The sequence below is a fragment of the Chenopodium album genome, chromosome 2, assembly GCF_948465745.1.
Source record: "Chenopodium album chromosome 2, dcCheAlbu1.1, whole genome shotgun sequence".
NCBI lineage: Eukaryota > Viridiplantae > Streptophyta > Magnoliopsida > Caryophyllales > Amaranthaceae > Chenopodium > Chenopodium album.
The window spans coordinates 75155211-75170628 of NC_137835.1; the positions used below are offsets into that span (position 1 = coordinate 75155211).

A 15418-nucleotide genomic window follows, 5' to 3' on the forward strand; every position below is an offset into this window, starting at 1 on the left:
TTCCTGCAATGGTTCTTAGTGTGTGTAGGTTGTTAATTGTTCTTGTTTTAGTTAGTATTAGGTTGTAATTCTGTTTTTCTTTAATAGTATCTTTTGTCAAAAAAAAAATATACAGATAATTTTGATAAAATTAACCCAAGTTATTTATGAGAAATGACGGATTTGCCCCTTTTAGCTGAGATACATATCATCATGTTGAAAAACTTATATTTTCTCACAAAAAAAAGGAATATAAGTAAAACTTTAATTGACTTCATGATCAGAAATATTTGTCTCTACTCCTGTTCATAGCTACCACATTTTGTAGTTTTATGTAGCCAAATCATCTTATTCAAGCAAATCTAATGTAATTTTTATTACTTTTGACTAATATAATTTTTTTTAAATGGACGGCTAAAATTATTAAAATATATTTTTATTTAGTAATTTTAAAAAAAAAATCATTTTTTAAAAAATTATTTTATACTCCATATTTTTTTATTTCTAGAATTGCAAAAATATTAAAAATAATTTTTGGAAGATAAAAATATTTCTAAAATAATTAAAAATTATTTATTAAAAATAAATTAAAAAACAAATAATCTCAACCATTCATTTTTAAAAAATTTGTGGTAATCAAAAGAAATAAGACTACATTAGAATCATCATATCCGTACTCCATGAAACTCCACTACTTAATCATCATATATGCATTAGACTTCGGCCCTGTTCTGATACGATTATTTTCAGTTCAGTTCAATCAGCTCTAATAAGTTCAGTTCAGTTCAGCTCTAATAAGTTCAGTTCAACTCCTAATTTCCTTCACTTATAAAATATTCAGCAGCTCTAATCAGTTTAGTTCAGCAGCTCTAATCAGTTTAGTTCAGCTATAACTTGACATATGCTACATTGCTACGATCGAGCTTGACGAGCTACAACATAAGATTATATGTACGAGTATCTTTCAATAATTTCTTAGTCGTTAAACAATTTCATTGTTATTTTTGCGCTACACCTAAATTGACCCTCCTATGCATGACTCTCATCTCAACAATCTATCTTTTATCTATCGAAATCAATAACTAACTATTAGGCTATTACAGCACATAAAGGAAATCATTATATGTAAATAATTAATCTGATAATCAACATAATTGACAACTTCTATTTGATAAAGATCATTCCACAATACGACATATTCATATACAGGAGTACGATGCAACAAATTCATAAAACAAATGAAAAGTAATAAATGTTAACCCCTTTATCAAAATTAAAGTACAATCATTGATAAAGGATTTTTTTGATAACGATATTAAGCCAAAATTCTACTGAGTATTTACATAATAGCATTGGAAACATGTTAACATTTGATTAGATTGCAAACAAAATCTCCACACAAATTCTCCAAAAGACAGATGTACGTCAATTTATTTTAAAATGGGTTAAAATTGTCATAAAAGTATTTAAAGTTACCCTATAATCCTTCACCCTTTAATAATCCTTTATACTACATAAGTTCTTATTTTTTTAATAATAAATTTTATCTTAAAAAAACTTATAAAATATTAGATTAATCATGTTAGCCATTATAAGAAATTACACCTACAAGAAATTTCACGCACCTTAAAATAAAATCAAACCAACAACAAATTAAAAGTTTTACCCATATAAATAGTTAAAGTTACCCTCAAAGTAACCGTTTTAACGTACGTACACCCGCCTTACACAAGACTTATTGCTAGATTGCAGGGATTTAGACATTTAATAATCCTTTGTAACATAAGCATGTGTAATATTCAGCATTTAACAAACAAAATTACAAATGCATTTTTATGTATACATCAAAAATTCAAAACCGAGCAACATTAAATCAAGGAACTAGCTATAGCTAAATAGATGGAACAAAATTTATAAAAATGAAAATACTACAAAAAAAAAAAAAAAAAAAAAAAAAAAAAAAAAAAAAAAAAAACAAATTATTGTACGGTTCATTTAAGTAAGCTAATAACTCGAGTTAATTCAATTTAATTAAATTGCATGGTTATTTTGATCCGTTATTCGAAAAAAAAAACCCGATCAAAACCGGGTTATAGTTCATTTAAGCACCAGGAGCAGCATCCTTAACCTTACTATGAAGATAACCACCGTACTCCTTAGCATAATCCTTAACCTCTCGAGCCGTAGTCGCAATCCGGTTCCTAGCGTAATCAAACCGGTCCGAACCGGGTGGGTGGAGGCCCCGGGAGTACCGGTAAACCCATGATAGAACCGCAACGGCTGCAACACCAAACCCGCAAAGGCAGAGGAACCCAACGAGGGGTACGAAGACGAGGACAAAGATAGGTAGCCAAAAGGGGCTAGTGAGGACAATAATGGGTGCAAAAACAATAAAGCCTAGGACAATAGCGGTGATAGTGAAGCCAGTGAGGAGAAGAAGTATCCCGCCTACGATGGCGAGTGTGAGGAAGCCGATGAGTTGGGATGAGTTAGGGGAGGAGTCTTGGATGCGGCGGAGGAGGGTGGTGTGCGGTGGTGGTGTGGTGGTGAGTTGGGTGGTGCGGTGGGGTCGGGTGGTGGAAGACATTTTTAAAGGATGTTATGTTATGTTGTGTTTTTGATTATTTGATAGAAATAGAAAAGATCATGCAAAAAGAGGTGGTGAATAGTAGGGTTAATAAGGAAAGGTGGGAGGGAGGAGGAGGTGACACGTGGAAGTGGGATTTGTGAGTGTTTTTGGAAAGGGTGAATTTTAGGGACATGCAACCAAGCACGTGGAAGAAGGTAAGGGTGGATTATTAAGGTTTTTTAATTGATTATTATATAATAATAATTAATCAAATTGTTTTTTATTTTGTATTATGATCTTGTTTTGCGGGGTTGTTTTCTAAATTAGAAGTCAGGGTGATTATGGATGAGGTGTTTGGTTTGTTTGGATTTTATAGAAGAACCTAAGGGGTAATAATTAGTTATTTTTTGTTGTGATTTGGAAACAATTTTATTGAATGTTTCAACATTGGGTTTTTTTTTTAACACATAAACGACGATATATATATTAAATAAAAGGTTTTACAATACAAACAAAAAGCCTCGCACCGTTAACAAAATTAGAGGCAATAATGCTAAGAACTATAATTGGCCTCAAGATATAAACAAAATCAGAGGACCAATACTTAAACCAACAAACAGTACCTTGCCGAAAAGCAAATAAAAATAAGATAATACTATGAATATAAGTAGAAAGTAGCAGTAAGATCATGTTGCACGCATAGCAGCAATAGCAGCTTGTTCCTCCTCATAGATCAGCCTTGCTCTCTCTGGGCATACCATGTGAAGAGTGTGACCAACACTCATATCCAAACCAAAGGCAGCAAGCTCATGCGCCACGGCATTGTTGTTTCTTTTAACATGAGTAATGTCAAAGACATCAAAATATTTGATAGTTTCTTCAATATCCTTAATCACACAAGCCAATTCATGGTTGACATTTTTACCAGGTAAGTTGAGCATAACCTGCAGAGATAAAACATCTACCTCTAACTCAACCTCCTTCATTTGCACCCCCTTAACCATTACTAGACCCTCTCTGACCGCCAGCAACTCAGACGCAAATGCTGTAACAGCATTATACTTGCTTGAATAACCCATAATCCATGTACCATCATCTTTTCTTACGACACCTCCTCCTGCAGCGACATTGATTGAGACCCAAGCGCCATTCGTGTTGATTTTAACCCACCCTTGAGGGGGAGGGTTCCAAGTCTTCAACACCCTCGAGCTGCTTGGTAAACCAGATGCTATAGCTTTGCCCTACATAATGTGATTAGTACATTGATAATCCACAATAAATCTGCTAAACACTACCCTTGAATTGAACATTTTAAGGTCAAAAACAGCAGTGTTTCTATGCTTCCATATGTGCCAAAGAGTAATTGTAAAAGTCATCCTCCAATGGCTATTAAAATCGAGATTATAATTGAGCCAAACCATCCAATCCACACTATAGAAAAGCTGGAAATTAAAACCTGTTGGAAGGGGAATTTTTGCAAAAATATCCTTCCAAAGTATGTATGAAGAAAAGCAGTCTCTGAATAAATGTAGATGCGACTCATTATAGAGATTACATCGAGCACAAACTGGTGAGATTACGGGGAGAATGACAGCTAGTTTTTCAGCTACAGGCAAAATACTATGAAGAATATTCCAAAGCAACATCTTATACTTTGCCGGGACATTAATTTTCCAAAGTGATTTCCAAGACTTAAAAAATGAAAAATTAACATATGAGGGAGAGGTAAGAGCATGATAGGCAGTTTTAATGGTGAATTCACCAGATTTAGCAGCTGTCCAACAAATAAAGTCATCACAGTTTGAAAATAAGGAGAAAGGAGTAGCCAGAATTTCAGAAATTAGAGAGGTTGGCAAAAAATCTTTTATTTCATCAAGAAACCATTCACCATTTAGAATTATGTCCTTAACCATCCAATGAACCATAGAAGGAGGAACTTCACAATTTATAAGAAGATGAATAGGTCCCGTACTTACCCAATGATGATACCACAAAGAGGTTGATGCTCCATTTCCAATTCCAATCCTTAAACCCGAAGCTAAAAGATGTCTACCCTTAAGAATATCTCTCCAAATTTGAGATTGAGATGGCTTAGGAACACAACTAAAAAAAGCAGAATGCTTCAAGTATTTCTCATTGAAAATCCTAACCCAAAGCTTCGAGGGATTATTTAAAAGGGTCCAACCTAGCTTTGACATAAAACAAGTATTCCAATCCCTAAGTCTCCTAATCCCTAACCCACCCGCAATAAGGGGCATAGTAACAAATTTCCACCCAAGTCTAGGCCTATAATGCACATTGTCAACCTTATTCCAGAGAAATTTCCTACATCTTTGCTCAAGTTTATCCAAAACAGAAAAGGGAATAAGATTGGTTTGCATATGATAAACTGGATAGGAATTTAAAACTGATTTGATCGAGGTGCATCTTCCTGCCAAATTCAATAGTTTAGCTTGCCATCCTTTGATTCTATCCATGGTCTTATCTAAGAGTCCAAAATAATGAGAGGCTTTAAGCTTGTTAGGACTAATCTCAATTCCCAAATATTTACCAAATGAGGTTGAACATTTGAAGCCAAAAAAATGAGCAGTATGTGATCTAACAACATGATTCATCTTGGAGGGAAAAATCATAGAAGACTTAGATTGATTAATTCTCAAACCTGACAATTCCCCAAATTGAATGAGTATGTTCATCACTTCCTTAACATTATCAATGGAAGAATTGCCAAACAAAAAGACATCATCAGCATAGAAGATATGAGACATGAAAATCGAAGATGTAATTTTAATAGGTTTCCAAAGGCCAGCCTTAACATGATTTTCAATCATGATAGACAATCGCTCTAAACATAAGACAAAGATGTACGAGGAGAGGGGATCACCTTGCCTAATACCACGACTAGGAGTAAAGAAATCACAAATTTCCCCATTCCATAAAACCGCAATCCTTGGAGAACAAATGCAATTCAAAATCAGCTTGCTTAAGTCTACAGGAAAACCAAAAAAATTCAAAGTATCCTCAATGAAAGCCCATTCTAGACTATCATAAGCCTTGGTGAGATCAAGTTTAAGTGCACAAATGTTTTTGCCTTTTTTTACCTTCTTAAAAATGTGAGCAATCTCTTTAACCACTATGACATTATCCTCAATACCACGACCAGGAATAAAACTTGATTGAAGGGGATTAATGATATTAGAGAGGAAAGGCTTTACCCTATTCGAAATTAGCTTGGTGATTAATTTATAACTAGTATTACACAAGCCAATGAGTCTAAATTCTGAAATTTTTGAAGGATTCTCAACCTTAGGGATCAAGGCAATATAAGATTGATTGATATCCTTAGGAATTGCACAATTTTGAAAACATTCAGTAACAAAATTATAAATGGAATGACCTAGCTCCAACCAAAAATGTTGATAAAACCTCGGTTGTACACCACCAGGTCCAGGACATTTCATCGGGTTCATACTGAAAAATACATTCCTTTACTTCATCAAAAGATGGACATCTAGACATAGCAATCCTACTGAAATCAGTAAGAATACAATTGGCTTCAAAATTAAGATTAAAGGAAAAAGATTGAACACGTGATTTAAAGATATCTGTAGGCGTCGCTCGACGTGCGCCTACGTAAAAAGCATGTGTGAATATGCTTGGCACTCATGGGAAGTGGGAATTGACATATACGATTAGGGACAACGATTAGGGACAAAAAAGTAGGGAGCCGCCAACAAGTTTTTAAGGAACTTGTAAACCGTTCACGGATCATAAAAAAGGCAACCACGATAAGGGACAACGATAGGCAACAACGATTGACCCGTGAAGGTTACACCCCATTCATAATCCATGAGATTACTAACTCCGTATGGTTCGTAACCACGAAAGGAGGATCGGGGATGATGGTACGAAGTGAGTCATGGAGTCACATTCGCCCGTATTGGCCTCTACTCGATTCTTATATTGAAAAGCATTCCTGTAATCTCAAAGGCATACAAACAATAATTCAATTTGCTCCAAACTGTTATTTAACTAAATTGGTTTAATATTAATGCACACATAATTCTATAAAATTTGTGAGCACTTGAATTAAACAACAAGATTAAAAAGGATCCTAAACCGGTTGTCCAAATTATCTTATTAGGCGTAACTTTCAATTACATATTCCCTTTAACATGAAATATAGTGATCATAAAAATAATAATAGAATAAACATTAATATTAAAACCAATTTAATCACAATTCCAACAACATAAAATCGTTAGAAAAATAATAGAAATAAAAGGAGCATGACTCTTACTTTGATTCTGTTTGTTTGCAACTACAAAATAATAAACGAGTCAGTAACTTCAAGAAAATAATAAAGCGATGATTAAATTAAATTAAATAAAGTAAAGTTGATTTTGGGGCCAAACCCTCAAACAATTCTACCTTTCACGCCTTAGCTTAAGGATAGAACCACGAGTAAAGTATGGACTCCTTTGAGTACTTGAAGAAGGAATTTTGAATTAGAAAAGGGTAGGCTAGTGTTTAAGCTAAAGCATAGAAGAGAGAAAATAAAATAAGAAAATTACTCGGTGCCCCGTACATCAGAATTGAGGGGGTATTTATAGGGAAAATGTGCTGAGGGAGCACACGGAACCCTAAAATGATAAAAACCCTAAAAAAGTATCCCGTGACACGATAAACTGTACTGTGACACGGGAAGCTCCACCGTCCGACGGCACACTTTCCCGTGACACGGTACACTTTTGGTGTGACGCGGGAAATTTTCAGAAAACGGGATAGAAAACGCTTTAAGGGTTTACGCGGAAAAGACACAGAATGTCCCGTGTCACGGCAGACTTCCCGTGTCACGGGAAATCCCACCGTCAGACGGGAAGGATTCTCGTGACACGGTAGGTACCTGCCGTGGCGCGGGAAATTTTAGCCCGTTTTTCCGTCTAAATACATTTTTAACCCTAATTTCCTTCAGCATTTTAAGTGCCGATTGATAATTTCGGGCCTTTTCTGACTTATTATTATTTGGGCTAAAATAAGAAAATAATTAAATAAAAGGTTTGGGCCAAAAATAAATAATAAAACAATAAAATAAAAAAGGTTTGGGCTAAAATTAATTAATAAGTTTGGGCTGAAATTAAAACTATGCTTTTACCAAACATCAAGACTAATCCATGGACTATTCAAAAATATGAATTTAATCAACTATGATTTTTTAAGCACCCTCGGGATTAAATACTGAACCCGACCAATAGTGGCGGTGAAAGGTTGTTTATCATCGGGTTTGGTTTTGGGGAGACATTTTTAGGTGTCTACAGAAGCCCCCACTTTGACTGAGTTTGTAGAAACGTCAGTTTCGAAAACGATAATCAAAGTAGCCGATAGGGACGGAGAATGATTTAAGATGTTCTGCGATCCTAAATCACTCTGTATACGCCGATACTTGCAGAAAAATGTTAGTTCTACAGATAAAAGGATAGAATACGTATCTGACACCAGTGTATTGGTGACAAACGGATTTGGCAGCTTCCTAAGCTTGAAGGAATCCACCGAGTGACATTTGTTGAAACGCTTTCCATGCTTGAGGAAATCCGACTGAAGAGTTTGGTAGTTTTCTAAGCCTGAAGAAAGCTATTGGATAATACTTTCCATGCCTGAGGAAAGTTGACGAACGAATTTGGTGTCATTCTATGCTTGAAGAAATCCACCGATAATGCCTCCCATGCTTGAGGAAAGCCGACAAAGGAATTTGGCGATTTTCTATACTTGAAGAAAAATCCACCGACAACGCTTTCCATGCCTGAGGAAAGCCGACTTGTCGGTTTTCTATACTTGAAGAAAAATCCACCGATAACGCTTTCCATCCCTGAGGAAAGCCGACTTGGCGGTTTTCTATACTTGAAGAAAAATCCACCGATAACGCTTTCCATGCTTGAGGAAAGCCGACTTGGCGGTTTTCTATACTTAAAGAAAAATCCACCGATAACGCTTTCCATGCTTGAGGAAAGCCGACTTGGCGGTTTTCTATACTTGAAGAAAAATCCACCGATAACGCTTTCCATGCTTGAGGAAAGCCGACTTGGCTGAAATTTATAAGTGTATGATGGTTCGATTATCCCCGAACGTGGGCCGCAGATGGTTCACACCTTTAAGTCGATTATCCGACCATATTAAGTGCTTAAAATGCCGAAAAATAGACTTCGATGCTTGCTAGGGGTAAAATGGTAATTTTAGTCCCCTTTAAGTATCAATTACAATTTTTCGCATAATTCCAGCGAAAAATAACTGTCCAATTTATTTAAAAATCGTGCAACTTCAGTCAAAATGTCAGAATATTCGCAAAATAACTGTACCAAAATCGCCGTGTCACAAAAACATTCCCGTGACACGGCAAGGGCCCCCCGTCACGCGGAGCTGCTTCCCGTGACACGGCAAAGGGGTCCCGTATCGCGGGAATCAAATGGCTGAAAAATGGTCAAAAAGCATCTTTGACCGGTTAAAGCTTGCGCACCACACAAAAAATCGGACCGTGACGTGGGAACGGGGTCCGTTGCACGGGATTTTTTTATTTTAAATATCAACATTTTTTCTCATTTTGGCCATTCTCTTTCTCGCTCGATTCTCATTCAAACAGCTCAAATTTTTTTTTGGTTTGTCGTGCCTCGTTTTCTCCTCACCGGCGCTCGGTTTTTCTTCCCGTCGGCCGGCGTTCTTAACCGTGTCACGTCGGTTTGCTTCCTCTTTCTCTTCTCTTTTCTTTTTTATTTTTTTCTGCGACTTGCTGCTGCTTTTATCGCTACTTCCTACTGCTGTTGCTGTTGCTGTTTACCGCCTGAGGTTGTCGTCATAGTCACCGGAGCTCCGTCGCCTCTCAAGCTCACCGTGACACGGACTGACTCACCGACACGTCATCCAGCCACCGAGCCGCGGGTAATATCAACCGTGTCACAGCGGCTGCGCGGATTTTCGAAATTTTTCGAGCTTTTGGAGCTCAAATCTTCACCAAATTTGCTCTAATTTTCTGCTACTTTCCCCATTTTCAACCCTCTACAAGGATCTATGTAAGTTCCTCTTAATTTGTGCCTCAAATTTGCTTCAAAAGTAATTTCATGAAAAACCCTTAAAAATCAATTTGGGGATTTTTGATTTTGAGGTTTTATGTTGAAATTCTTGCCATGATTTTACTTGTATGTTTATGTATGTGTGTTTGTGAGAAATTTGAGACAAAAATTGCATGATTTGATGGAGAATTGAGCAAATCACCATTTTTGGGTACTACTTTGTGAAATGATGTTCATGTTACTTCTTTGTACTTGAAATGGTGAAAAAAATGGTGGTAAACCTTGTGAAATATTTCATGATGTGTTGATTCATTGTTTTTGTGCGATTTCGAAACATATTTTGCGTATGTACTATATTGTCATGGAGAACATAATATCATGCGGCTAGGAGAACTGTAGTATTAGTTTGTCATGGAGAAACTAAATACCATAATTTTGCCAATTTTTAGCCTGGAGGTAAAAATTTAGCGTATAATTCGATAAATAACTAAATAACTTAGGAAATGATGCTAAATATTTAGATCTTTATTTTCATAAAAATGCAACTTGAATTAAATGTCTTAGGAAATGATGCTAAGCATTTAGATTTTTATAATAGCATGCCTAGGCGACGAGATTGCGATCTTTCTACCCTCGGCCGGCGTCGGGCTTTTCGGGAGGACACACCCACCATTCCTGAGGGTATGGACGACGATGCTTTAGAGTCCGAGCCTCGGGCATCCGCGAGTAGAGGTAGGTGGGTTCCACCTCCGTGGACTCCAGACCAGTTGGTTTTCTGCCGTGAAAACCATGTCTCTCATCGCCCACTCTCCGGCATAGTCGATGGCACGCTTCGCCACCACGGTTCTGGAGCCGGCGATTTGATCCCTCGACTTCACCAGATCATTACGAGGGATCCTGCTACGAACGCCCTATGGGAATCGACTTGTTTAGTAGATTTCTATACGGCGGTTGTAGGGTTTCGCAGCCCCCGGGGTTGCGGTGCGACGGTCGTTCGCGCATTGTTGGAGTATTTCTGGGATACTACCAACACTTTTCATTTTTCTTGGGGGGAGATGACGGTGACTCCTCTAGACTTCAGTATGATCAACGGGTTGCGCTTCACCGACCGGGCTGTAGCTCAGATGTCTGATCTATCTTGGGGATCGGCTGAGGCAGCTGATTTGTTGGGTCCGATTGTTCAGCATATCAGGACCCGACCAGTGTCTCGAGATGGTCCTAGGAGCGGACGATCGGAGCTGGCTTTAGTTTTAGCTCGTGGCTTCGACATGGAGGATACGTCGGCTGAGCAGCGAGTGCGGATCTTTATCCTGATCCTGATCTCTATGACCCTTTCTCCTGATAGGAGTTCACGCGTACTCCTTTACTACCTCCCCTCTTTGGTCAGGATCCATGAGATAGGATCCTATAGCTGGGCCAGCCTTGGACACGCCGATCTTCTCTTATCGCTACGTCATGGCTGTCGGCAGCTGAATGACAAGTCTCCCATCACCGTCTATGGTTTGTGGAGAGTCGTAGAGGTGATGATCTTTTCCCTTTTTGTTTCACTTTAGCTTGTTCGACTCATGTGCTAAGGATTACTTTTCATCGCAGTTATTGTTCTACGAGTACTTCCCAGGCTTGGCTCCTCGCCGGCGTCGTGGAGCGGTCCATGATTTCCCCGTCGGGGCCAGCTGGCGTGATCGAGGAGAGTCGCGGGTGGAGTCCGTCCCTGCACTGCGTGGGCTACTATGTCGAGGCACCTCTTCTGTTGGCGTAAGGATTAGTTTTGTTGCCTGTTATTTTCCCTCTGACGTTGTTTATGTTGTTTCACGCTAACTTTTTATGGTTTTTAGGTTGCCATTGATGTCGAGTATCGTCCTTGGGCCGGGATGACTGATCTACCTAAGGCCTTGCGTCTTTTAGCGCACCGCACCATTTTGGTTGGTACCGGACGCTTTGTCTGGTATTTGGGGGAGCGAGTCGTTCGTCAGCATAGTGGCGATCGCTTTGTGGTGCCCTCATCTCCACCAGAGTCGATGCTGGACTCACGCTTGATCAGAGAGTTGATAAACAGGGGAGAGCGCTAACTTTTCCATGGCAGGAGCTTGTACACATGGAGAGTGACTATGCGCGGGACTTGCTTCCCTCTCTGGCTCCTCCACCCCGTCTTCCTGAGGTATGATTTCTTTTGAGGATCTTTGTTACTAGTCTCTGTTTTAAATAGTCGAATAACTTGATTATCCGATCGTATTTTCACACGACTATTCGCCCTATGGGGAGGATCGAGATTCCGCCTCAGTCTGTCCGCTATCCAGGGCCGATTGGTATCACCGAGGATCATATCGCTGACGCGCCAGATGGTTACATACAGGCGCAGGAGTCTCTGCCCGAGGTCTTTGAGCCGGTAAGTTTTTTTGATGCATTATTCATTTTTTTAACATCGTTTATTACTGACTTTTCTTTGTTTTATCCTCAGCCTAACCGCCCGGAGATGATGGGACTCATGAAGCTGGTTGACGCCCTGAAGTATTGCATCATCAAGCTTCGGCGTGGTGCGAGTTGTCGGAGCTCTAGCGACGTTCTTGAGGTATCATTCATTTTGATTTTGTACCATTTGTTTTATTTTGCACTGTTGACACCTTTTGATTTTGTATCTTTCAGGAGCAACGGAGGTCCCGCTCGCGCTCGAGACACAGAGGCTCGGACGAGGAGGATCTTGGTTGTGGTAGACGATCTCCTGAGATTCACCGGCGTTTTCATTCTCAGCGAGAGCCTCAGACTACTCAGCCATTTCAGGAGGCTCAGTGGCAGCAGCCTCAGTCTTCCCAGTGCTTTCCGGGCCAGAGTCAGGGGCAGCGTCAGTCGTTTTCACAGCCTCCACAGCCTGAGCTTGGGTCTGTTTTGACTCCCTTGGATCCTGGTTCATTTTCAGCTCCATTGTCCGGGATTCCTACACCGGTGTCGGGCTTGTTCTCAGTTCCGATGTATGGGACGATGCCTTCACCGACGATTCCTGTGTCTTTGAGCCAGTCTACACCGTTTTCCGGCTGGACGGGTCCTGCGTTGAGTTTGACTACTGCTGGGGTCACAGGGACTAGTAGGGACACTAATCCCCGTACCCGGATGATGGAGGGACCCTTTGGCTCACTGTTCCCATATTCGCAGGGTGGAGATGATATTGATTCTGGCTCTAGAGACTTTTGACCGAGGGTTTTTATTTGTACTTACTATGATGACACTTGACATGTTTATTTATTATGACTCTTTTGTACACTATTCATAGCTTATGTATTTATTATTGTGTGTTATTGTGTGCTTGAAACTCATTGTGTGTGATCGTGTATTTATTAATGACGCGACAAAAAATATAAGTGGAGTAATGGAGGGTACCGACCTTCCCCAAAAGAAAAAGAAATAAAAAGACAAACAAAAATAAATAAAAAGAGAATATTAAAGTGAGGAATAAACAAATAAATAAAATTACCTTCCCCAAAAGAAAAAGAAATAAAAAGACAAGCAAAAATAAAATGATAAAGAAATAGAATATTAAAGTGATGAATAAATAATAAAAAAAAATTAAAAAAAATAGAGATAAAAAAAAGTTGAGAACTTTATTAGAAATAAAACTCTCAGAAAACTGAAAAATAAACGGAGAAGATAAAATACTATAAAAAATCCGGATAGATACGGGAAAAGATAAAAAAAGAAAACGCGTGAGGTGCCGTGACACGGCACTGTTCACCGTGTCACGGCAGAACTTGCCGTGTCGCGGCAAAAGTTCCCATGACACGGTAGGACTTGCTGTGTCACGGTACGCGTATTACTCAGCGGTGTGTTATACGCGTATGAAAAGATAAATTCTGGGCAGTTTCGAGTGCTTTTGCTATAAAATAAGACCAGTTTATTCATGATATGCATAATTACGAAACACAAAATTATTTAGAATTTCATATTTCAATAATCATGTCTCAGAATTTTGATAATACATTGCGTGACTGGTCTTATTCTTTGACCAATGCTGAAAAAAGAGAGTTAGAGTTATTTCATGTCAGGGGTTTGCTAGCCCTGCGACATGTAGCTATTGAACATGATTTTATTAGGGCAGCATTAGATTATTGGAGTCCAGAAACACACTTTTTAAAATTTGATTATGATGAAATTTGTCCCCTGTCGGAGGAATTTGGTGCAATCCTTGGATTTCCTGCTAGAAATCTTATTGCCATGCCTACCCTACGTGAATATTATTACCAAGATTTTGAACGTCATCTGAATCTAACAGATCCAGATTTAAATAGAATTGTTTGTGGTAATGAGGTAGACTTAGAAAAATTTGCTAATTTATATTTTAATCGCCCTATCTCTGAGTCTTATCATGTATATCGTAGAAGGGCATATATTTTTTGCATGTTTAGCAAGCTTTTATTTGCAAACGGTAGGGTAGGACATGCTTGTCTAGCATCTGTGCTTGAACATGTCGAATCTGGAAGATCTCCTATGCCGACGTGCCTTGGAGAAACATTTCGTGGCCTTGACGAAGCAAAAGCTGACCGGAAAGCCATCAGGAAGGGCTCTCTGGTACTGTTGCAGGTAAAAATACGCTCCGAGTAGCCCCCGTGACACAAAACAGGCACCGTGTCACGGTGGGAGTCTGCCGTGACACGGTGAAACCTGCCGTGTCACGGGAATCTGCAATTTTTTTTTTTTTTTTTTTCGACTGATTTTTTTTTTCTTTTTTTTTTTTTTTTTTTTTTGCAGATTTGGTTGATGGAGCGTTTAGAATTATTTGAAGCCCCCGACGATGTTGAAAAATATGGCCCTAACGACCTAGTCCGTAGGAAAAAGAATTACTCTGCGAACATGTCGTATGAAGATTGGAAAAATTTCTTTGCAAAGAGGGAATTTTCCATTCGCTGGGTGGTGCCTTGGTGGAGGCTTACTAGGATGGTTGGCACGAATGATACTCCATATTGTCGTGTTCCTAGTATCTCAAAACTGACCTTTTATTGCCCTTCTCGACTGATGCGGCATTATGGACTTGAACAAGTAATTCCACGCTATAACGATAGTCCTCGTGAAGTATCGTTGCATGAAAGTAACGTTCACAAGTATGAGACTTATTGGATTGGAAGACCTTTGTGGACCGTTTCTGCAAGTGACCAAGCTCCTCCTCCTTTATCTAGTGCATACAAGGCATGGTTGAACCCTAGGAGTAGGAGGGAACGATTTGGATCACGCAAGTCTGATGTGAAGAGTCGTCTTGGAAATAAGAAAGCTCCTCCTAAAGATCGTCTTGGTCCGAGAACACAAGGGATTGAGTTTAAGACTCCTATAATGCCAAGAAAGAAGAATTATGTGAAAGGAAAGGGTAAAGAAAAGATGGTGTATAGGGAGAAACAACCGAAAAAATTCAAGAAAGGTGAAAGGGGTGAAAGTTCGACTAGGGGTGTGACGGTTCGGGCTACGAAAGACACTTTAATGGTGAAGGCCGACCTAATTGACCAAGAGAAGGATGTTCCTAAAGTGAAGAAAGATTAGATCAATAGTGCTTTGCTTTTTATGATTTATAATTTTTTATTTAAAATAAGGCATATGATGCCAATACTTGTAGTCGCATTTATTTTAATAATAATAGCACATTTATTTCAACCTTAAAAATAAAAATTACAATGACCTTTATTTATTATTTATTTATCCGAGTCAAGGAGTCGGACGCAATGGAAGAACGAAAATTAAAAAAAAAAACTCGAACAAACAATGAATTCGCAACGAATGCGTCATTAAAAAAAACGGAAACTAAAATTCCACCGTGTCACGGTGAAAAATCCCG

General features: G+C 38.7%; 1 pseudogene; it reads right to left on the reverse strand.

Moving 5' to 3' along the window:
* Window positions 1-1734: 1734 nt before the first annotated feature.
* LOC145587625 (oleosin G pseudogene) lies at window positions 1735-2603 on the reverse strand (annotated as a pseudogene).
* Window positions 2604-15418: the final 12815 nt, after the last annotated feature.